The 7,863-nt window shown below is 34.7% G+C and overlaps 1 long non-coding RNA gene across 3 annotated transcripts; it reads right to left on the bottom strand.

Annotated features, from left to right (window-relative positions):
* Positions 1 to 608: 608 nt before the first annotated feature.
* On the bottom strand, positions 609 to 7,509 carry LOC141672449 (uncharacterized). Of its 3 annotated transcripts, none has more exons than XR_012555533.1 (8): positions 7,075 to 7,509; positions 4,767 to 6,896; positions 4,506 to 4,650; positions 4,034 to 4,406; positions 3,430 to 3,702; positions 2,665 to 2,844; positions 2,116 to 2,219; positions 609 to 911 (listed from the first exon to the last, which is right to left on the bottom strand). It is a non-coding gene; the product is annotated as an uncharacterized LOC141672449 (long non-coding RNA). The 3 variants fall into 3 exon arrangements; XR_012555532.1 differs by having other exon boundaries at positions 3,390 to 3,702; XR_012555531.1 differs by lacking the exons at positions 609 to 911; positions 2,116 to 2,219; positions 2,665 to 2,844 and having other exon boundaries at positions 3,280 to 3,702.
* Between the last annotated feature and the right edge of the window lie 354 nt (positions 7,510 to 7,863).

The raw sequence follows: 7,863 nt of genomic DNA on the forward strand, positions 1-7,863 counted from the left end.
GTGTCTGGTCCAGCTTCTCCCATAAGAGTTTTGCAGAGTAGGCATCAGAAGAATAGACATCAAACAAAGTGTTTGTTAGTGCCGCCAGAATGGCCGCCCTAGCCACTCCATCCTTCTCAGCCCACTTCGCAAAAGCCTTAACTGTGTCAGCCTTCTCTTGATCCACTACTGGTTTCTCATATTCCACAACCGGCCACAGACCCTTTATAGTCAGCCACAACTTCATCCTTTTCTGCCAGCGAGAAAAGCCAATGCCACCGTTGAATTTCTCCGGTAAACCGGTTAGTTCAACAGCTTGTTGGAAACTATAGGTGGTCCAATCAATGGCCCCAGCAGTTGCACCCGAACTGCTACCACCACCAACGATAACCTCACTTTCGTTAACCATTATGCTAAATTCTATATAACTAATATTCTCTTCAAGAATGTTGTAAATCTCACTAACAAATATAGCAACATAGAAGCAAGTGTATAAAAAATTTAGCAAGTTTAGGCCAAGACCACAGTTAACAAAACAAAACATGCAGGTAAACAAAATCAGTAACTGAAATAACGAGGAGAGAAAGAAAGATGTACCCGAAACCATAGCTTTTAACAGTGACTGAAATAAAGGTTCACAGATACAAAATGCCAAGAAAAAATGATCACAGCTGAGTCACCAGGCCTTGCTCGAAGTCCTGGCTGCTCTTGAAGAGAATATTGCCCCTACCTGCTGCGTTTGGGATGCGCACAATATCTCCACCAGGATAAAACAGCTCGGAGTTTATGTTAACAGCAGCAACAAAAGCTCCACTTCGACCAGCACCTCAGTCGCCGGAAAATATCATCACTTCAGGACTTTTGGGAGAGAAATGCAGAGAGGTTGAAGAGAAGAGAAGAGAATGTAGTGTGTATAATACATTCACTTTAACCTCTATTTATAGGAGATGAGAAAATGAAACTGTCCATACACTTAATGTCTGAATTAAACTGCTTCATTAATAAAAAATCAAAACTGATCAGATTTTGAATTTAAATTACTTATAACAGCTTTTCACATTAACACCCATTAAAGCCCACATTATTATCAGAACTTAAGTTAATTTCTGATCTTTAAGTTCTGATATCAGAACTTAAGTTAAGTTCTGATATCAGAACTTAAGTAAAGTTCTGAGATATCATATCAGAACTTAAGTTCTGATTTTATTCATCAGTTACAGATCAGATTATATTAGTCCAGGTTCAAGGTATTTAGACTAAGCCCACTAACAAAGTGACTTTCAGTATCAAACCCAGCCCAACAATTTATAATAATCCAATCACTGATAAATAAATTCGAATTAAAATTAATTCTCAAATAAATAAAATCCTCGCCCAGGTCGCCTCGCGTACGCGAGATGCCGAGACATTCGCCCAAATCGCCCTCCGGTCCGGTCCGGTGCGTGGCGCGCGTGTGTGTGCGCGTGAAGCACACAACAACACAATGGACCATCACACACCTTAGTAGTTGTATACTACTCATGTGGGTAATACCATATAAAGCACACACCCTCCTTTATTTATTTCAATGTGGGACAAACATTCTCAAATTTTTTCAAGTTTTTCCAAGCTACTTTCAACTCTCATTTTATATGGATTTCATTAAGAAAATTCTTAAAACCATACATGAAAATTTAAGTTCAAATATCATTGAACAATTTTCAATCATTAGATTTTAGGATTAACATCAAGAACATAATTAAATTAAGCTCTAAAATCCTAATTTTCTAACAAGTCATACATGATTATATAGCAAAGTCTAGGATAAGCACCAAGGCAGAAACTTTCCAACAACATGGATAAAACGAAAATAACGATAACAGAAATGAAGGTGGACCTAATCAGTTCAAAGTAGAGCAGCAGGCAAGACAAGAGGATGGATGATGTGGAGAATATAGCTGACATGGATTGCTGACTCAGTAGATACTAAATACTTTATTAAAATTATTTATGGTAGCATTGGAACTACATCTCCCCAAAAAAATCTTTATTGGAAGTGTCAAAGAAGTAGGACCACTCATTCCTAAACTTCTTGTTAAGTATTTGACTAAAAAACCAGCATATAATTGATAGCTTTTAACATGGAAATAATCTCACCTTGAGTAGGTGCGTTTTCAAAGTTGGAGTTAGGCATATTAAGTGCTTGCTTAATCACAGAAGCAGTTATTCCACCTCTTCCTCTTGTGCTGCTTCAATCAGCTCTGTTCCACATTTCTTGAACTATTTCAGCATTGGAGGGCTTGCAGTGACTTATTACACAAATGATTAGCAATATTCATAAGGAATCACGGATAATAGATAATATGATCTCTTTCCTGGCACAGCACCTACTTTATAAGAGAATTCATCTAGCAGTAGTTCTCCAATTTTAATTGTCCTACCATAAAAAGGCTATACGCAATTTTCAGAACAAAAATATTTATGGTAGCATACGAACGTCTCCCCGCAAAACCCTTAAAGTGTCAAAGAAGTACGACCACTCCTTCCTAAAATATTTCTTAATTATTTGACTTAAGGGCCAGGGGTTCCCTGCATAGTTAATAGCTTTTAACATCGAAATAATATCAGTTGGTAAGTTTTCGAAGTTGGAAAGAGGCAAATGAAGTGCTTCATTGATCACAGGAGGAGTTATGATATAGGAATTACCCTTGATTGTGCATTTTATTCCACCTTTTGTGCTGCTGCAATCAGCTGAGCTCGACATTTCTTGAATTATTTCAGCATAGATTGGAGGGCTTGCAGTGAGTGCATAAATGATTGGAGAGTTTTTCAAGAAATCCATCAGGGAATGGAAGTCAGCATGCACTGAATCTTTCTCCAAAAAGGCTACATTGTTTTGAATGATGATTTTGTCACAAGGCTTGATAAATTGAAATCTGATACAGGTAGATAAGAGCAGGGAAAATGGTATAATCCTGTCTGTGCTCAATATAATTTGGTGATAATTTGGCCTAGCACTTTTGGAGTTCCGACTTTTGTCGGGTCGGCTGAAAGAAAGCGGTATAATTTTTTCGTTAACATAAGTTTGATGTGATTAACCAATTTATTAAACAAAAAATGATTTTTATATTTTTGAAGTAACATGTTTGAGTCCAGACGAAATTATTATAACTACAAAAAAATATTGAATTTACGTTAAAATAAAAATAAATTTAAAATAAGTCAAAAATGTTGTCCTCCCTGGTAACCCTTGAGTAATCAAAGTAAGTTCTTCTATTTTATTCTCCAAATGTAATTGCTCATGCAAGTCAATAGCCTACCTTAATCAAAATCTGATCAGAAATTTCATTAATATCTAAAGAAGCAGAAAAACACAGAAGCAGAATAACAAAAATTCAAGTCAAGTAAAATCTAGAGAATAAAGAGCTTACAAGCTAATCGATAAAGTTTATCAGTGTATACAGTCTCAACCTTGTATCATCACATCATGAAGGGTGTGGATCAACATCTGATATATCAGATTTAGGGATACTGCTATATCAAAGCTGTAACTGAATTTGCAATCTTGAGATTCTGTTTTGAGAAACCGAAGAACCATCATCTTCTCCTTGTGTCTTATAAGTAAATGAAGAATTACATGTGTCTTATAAGAACCATCATATCGAGATACTGTTTCATAACAGTATCGAGCATTCAGCATCCTGAAGCTGGTTAATAGCAGTCAGATGAACCAAGTGCAAAGTACTGAATTTAAACACCAGACAGTTTAGGTACCAATCCATAATTTTAATGGAACAATGCAAATAAAGGTTCAAGGCAGTATATGCTAATGCACAATGAGAAGGTATTGCCATGGCAGAATATTGCTAAACCAGAAATACAAGTAAGCAAAAGCTGAAAAGAAAAAATCTATCAAAAATGAGTATATAAAGCTGGAGAAGAATAAAATATTTATAATTGAGAAACTATGTTTTCAAATCATCAAGACACCATTAAGAAATTAATAACAAACATATTTTTTCTAATTAGAAACTCATATCAACTCAACAAAAACATAAATCCTACTAAGGCATACCGTAGGAAGGCATTATAGGGTGGACAGACCCAACTCAGCAAACAAACTTCAGAACGAGCTTTTAAGTTAAACATGCAGATGCAGTAAGCTATTCCGTTACTTCCTTGCTAATTGCAGCAAGTGATTTCCTATTTTCTCATATTTTTAAATGGCAGCATTATATTGGTCATTAATCGCCTTAAATGCCACACGAGCTTCCTCTTTCTTGGCCTCCAGATTCCCTAGTTCAGCTTCAGCAAGAGAATGAGCCAAGCAATTCAGCTGTGAGGGTCTTAACTCTCTCTTTCTGCCTCATGCAATTCCTCGGTAAGTTTAAGCAATGCACCTGTCAGCTCTTGTTTTTATACCTTAAAAGAATCTGCTTGTGACTTGGCTGTAGACAGTTTGTAATGGGTAAAGAATAAATAAAGATTATTTCCGCTACTAAATTGCTTAACAATATAGTAGGCCTAAACAAAAACTATGTAATAACCTCAGGTACTGGCCAAGATCAGACACGTTGCTTATATTAATAAGTCACTGAATACAACTTCGTGGTCCATGATTGCCGAAACTGAAATTTATGAATATGTCATGTTCACCCATACACCAGTCCACTTTAGAAAGGAAAATAATTACTGTAAAATAGAGAAGGCAGAAAAAAAGTAAAACAAACATAAGACTGTCCATTTTCTTAATTTAAACAACCTAGCATGAGAATGGATATTAAATACAATGCAAATGAAATCCGAACCTTTGAGCATTATTCAGGGAAAATGAAAATGAGCAGCTGTTTTTTTTTATACCATTGGAGTATTGACAGGAATGCAAGAGCTCGCCAGACCGTATTTAAGCATTTAGCGGCAGCATCTCCAAACCTATTAGGAACCGGCAGGAATATTATCGAGATTTTGCTAACATGGCTGTTTTGCATATGCAATTCTGCAGTAACACTGCTCTTACACTATATTGTGGCTATCATCCACCAATGCTGAAAATCACAAAATTCACATGAACCTGTTCTGAATCTCATATTCAAATAAAGAAAAGAGTATACTTTCAAGTGTTCTTATACTTCTTTGAACGGCTTTTTTTACGCTTGTTAAATGAATTGATAGTTTTTCAATATAGTTTAATATTTTCTATATGCTGATAAAAAGAGGTTGTCCTGACATAAGAAAGATAAACAGGGGTTGTCAGGTTGTATGAGTTAGAAGCTCTGTTCAGGAATAATTAATATTCTTACCAAAATTTACCTTCTTACAAGTAAATGGCCTTTCCTTTCAAGTGTAGTTAATTATCACCTCACTTAATTGACAGCCAAATTAACTACTTTCTTAACTAAATTAGTGACTTTTTTAAAGCTATTATTGGAAAATTCTGCAGTTGTAATGTTGGTAATATAGAACATATGTAGGGCCCTAAGCTAATCTAAAAATATAACATACGCAAACATCACAATAGGAAACTGACTTATATAGTTCACATCTTCTGAATTTAGGTTTTTTACTATGATATAAACAATGTCACATGATTTAACAACAATAGAAAGTGAGACTATATTAAAAGAGGTCATACTGTTATAGCAATAGATAATTTAATACACATATATATTGTGCTGACAAAAGTATATTTGATGTCTAAATGGGTTCGCTTGAAGCATCAGATATGAGATCAACAGGAATGCCAACTAAACGAAAAACTTATCTACTGGCCACTCCAATCTGTAGGGATAACGCAGAGTTGCACAATCACCATATTTTAGACCTTAACAATCCATGATACAAGAAAAAGAGATCACTCAACTATATGGATCACCAAGCAAGATCTAAAACTTGTGCCCTTGTAGCCTTTACTTATTGTTTGAAAATGTGCAAGAAAGTGTTTTTTTTATTTGAACCAAGCGAGACATGCCACAAGAGGCTAACACTAAGAATATGTCAGTTTTTCTTCTTCCTTTTTGAAAACTCAAGATAGAAGGCCTAAAAAATTAGAAGTAGTTTTTTAATTATGTTAGCTAATACGATACTTAGCTAACTAATAACATGTCAAATGCATGATTAGGACTTTTGAGCGAGTAACTTCATTGCCTGCAATTCAGTTACATATGTGGAAAATATATAAATAATATGAAAAAATATAATAGCATCATAAACCATGACTTAAATTTGATTAAATCTCTAGATGTAGACTGCTTAGATAAATTTGGATAATATCGTGCAAATCTAAAGATGTGATTATAATACATGACCAAATTAATGATCACTTTTTAAGCTTCTAATACTCACGAATCATCTTCGTTACAGAATGGTTTAGATAAATTTTAATTATTAAAATCTCCTGTAAATATAATGATATGATATAGCACAACGCCCAAATTTATGATTATTTTTAAGCTTCTAACACTAAGGAGTATACTTTAATTTGCTATTGCTCAAACTCTACCAATTTTATGCCTCTCAGTTGATGACTTGATTTTTTAATTTTGCCTAAAACAATATTTCTGGAGAACTCATAATTTAATACAAAGATTCTATAATTTCTACTAAAAATATCCCAAAAGGATATGCCTGAAAAATTAGTCAATGTTGCGAAGAACAACAAAATCTTAACCTAACTAATTGACAAAATTCATCAGCCCGCAACATTACAGCAGTAAATTTGCATTAAGAACATCTTGTTAGTTACCCTGAAGCTGGCCAACCATGAAAATAGCAAAGACATGAAAGGTCACCAACTTACCGCAGCTACAGAGACGATTTTTACCTTTGCAGTACAAAAGAGAAATAGAGGTTGAAAGTCTGACAGCAAAGGATAACCCAGTTGATGCCTCTTCGGATGTATAAACAGAATCGAGAGCACAGCTTTCCCCGCAACCGCATAGCTGCAAAAAGAAAAATGTTGTAGATGAAAGAAAATGAACAAAATGAGGTCATCATTGTAAAGAAGACCCTATTCATTTACACATTCTATCAAGAAAGTATTGCCACTGTAAGTCTGATACAGTTATTGAACTCAATTTTTCATGCCATATGTAGATTATTAGAAGATGAGAAAATTACAAAGAGCTGTCAATTAGGCGGTCGTCACGTGAATTTGACGGGGATGGATTGGCACGAAGATGTGAAGGGTTAGAGGCAGCGGACGAGTTACAGAGTATATACATATATTTATATGTATACATGACTGCAGAATGCAGAGCTAATGTTATCTTAAGCAGAACTAACATGGTATTAACATGCAGAGTACCGGGCAGTGAAACCCCTATGTTGCAACACTATTTACATAATAGATAATAGATAATAGTTAATAGATTAGGCTAATTATTGACTTGTTAATCTGACTTTTAGAACACTGGTCGTAATGAATTACATACAACAAGTTTTTCATTGAAAATATATTTCTTTACAAGTATCTTTGTTTCTCTAGATTTGGAAATTCTCTATGCGCAATGCTCCCGAATGGAGAGAAAAGAAAAGAGAAAACTAAACTAGGGATCTCCCACATGTTCCTGACTTTTAGGGAAAAGGCTTAGGGATGCTACTATATAAGTAGTAACATAATCGTCTTATTAGCAACTAACTCATTGTAAAATAAGCTTCTGATGTGGTCAATGTATATATAAGCTAAGACTACAGCATTAAGCTTTCTGAAGCTAGTTGAGGAATTGTGGTAAATAGTACCACAAGACTTCCTGATGACATAGAATCAAGTGCAAAGTACATAATTTAAACACCAGCCGATTGAAGGTATCAATCCAAGTTTCTTAATGGAAAGTAGCAAATAAAGGTTCAAGGCACAACGAAAAGGTATTACAAGAACAGAATATTGTTACACCAGAAATACAAGTA

Source organism: Apium graveolens, chromosome 7, assembly GCF_009905375.1.
Source record: "Apium graveolens cultivar Ventura chromosome 7, ASM990537v1, whole genome shotgun sequence".
In the NCBI taxonomy this organism is placed as follows: domain Eukaryota; kingdom Viridiplantae; phylum Streptophyta; class Magnoliopsida; order Apiales; family Apiaceae; genus Apium; species Apium graveolens.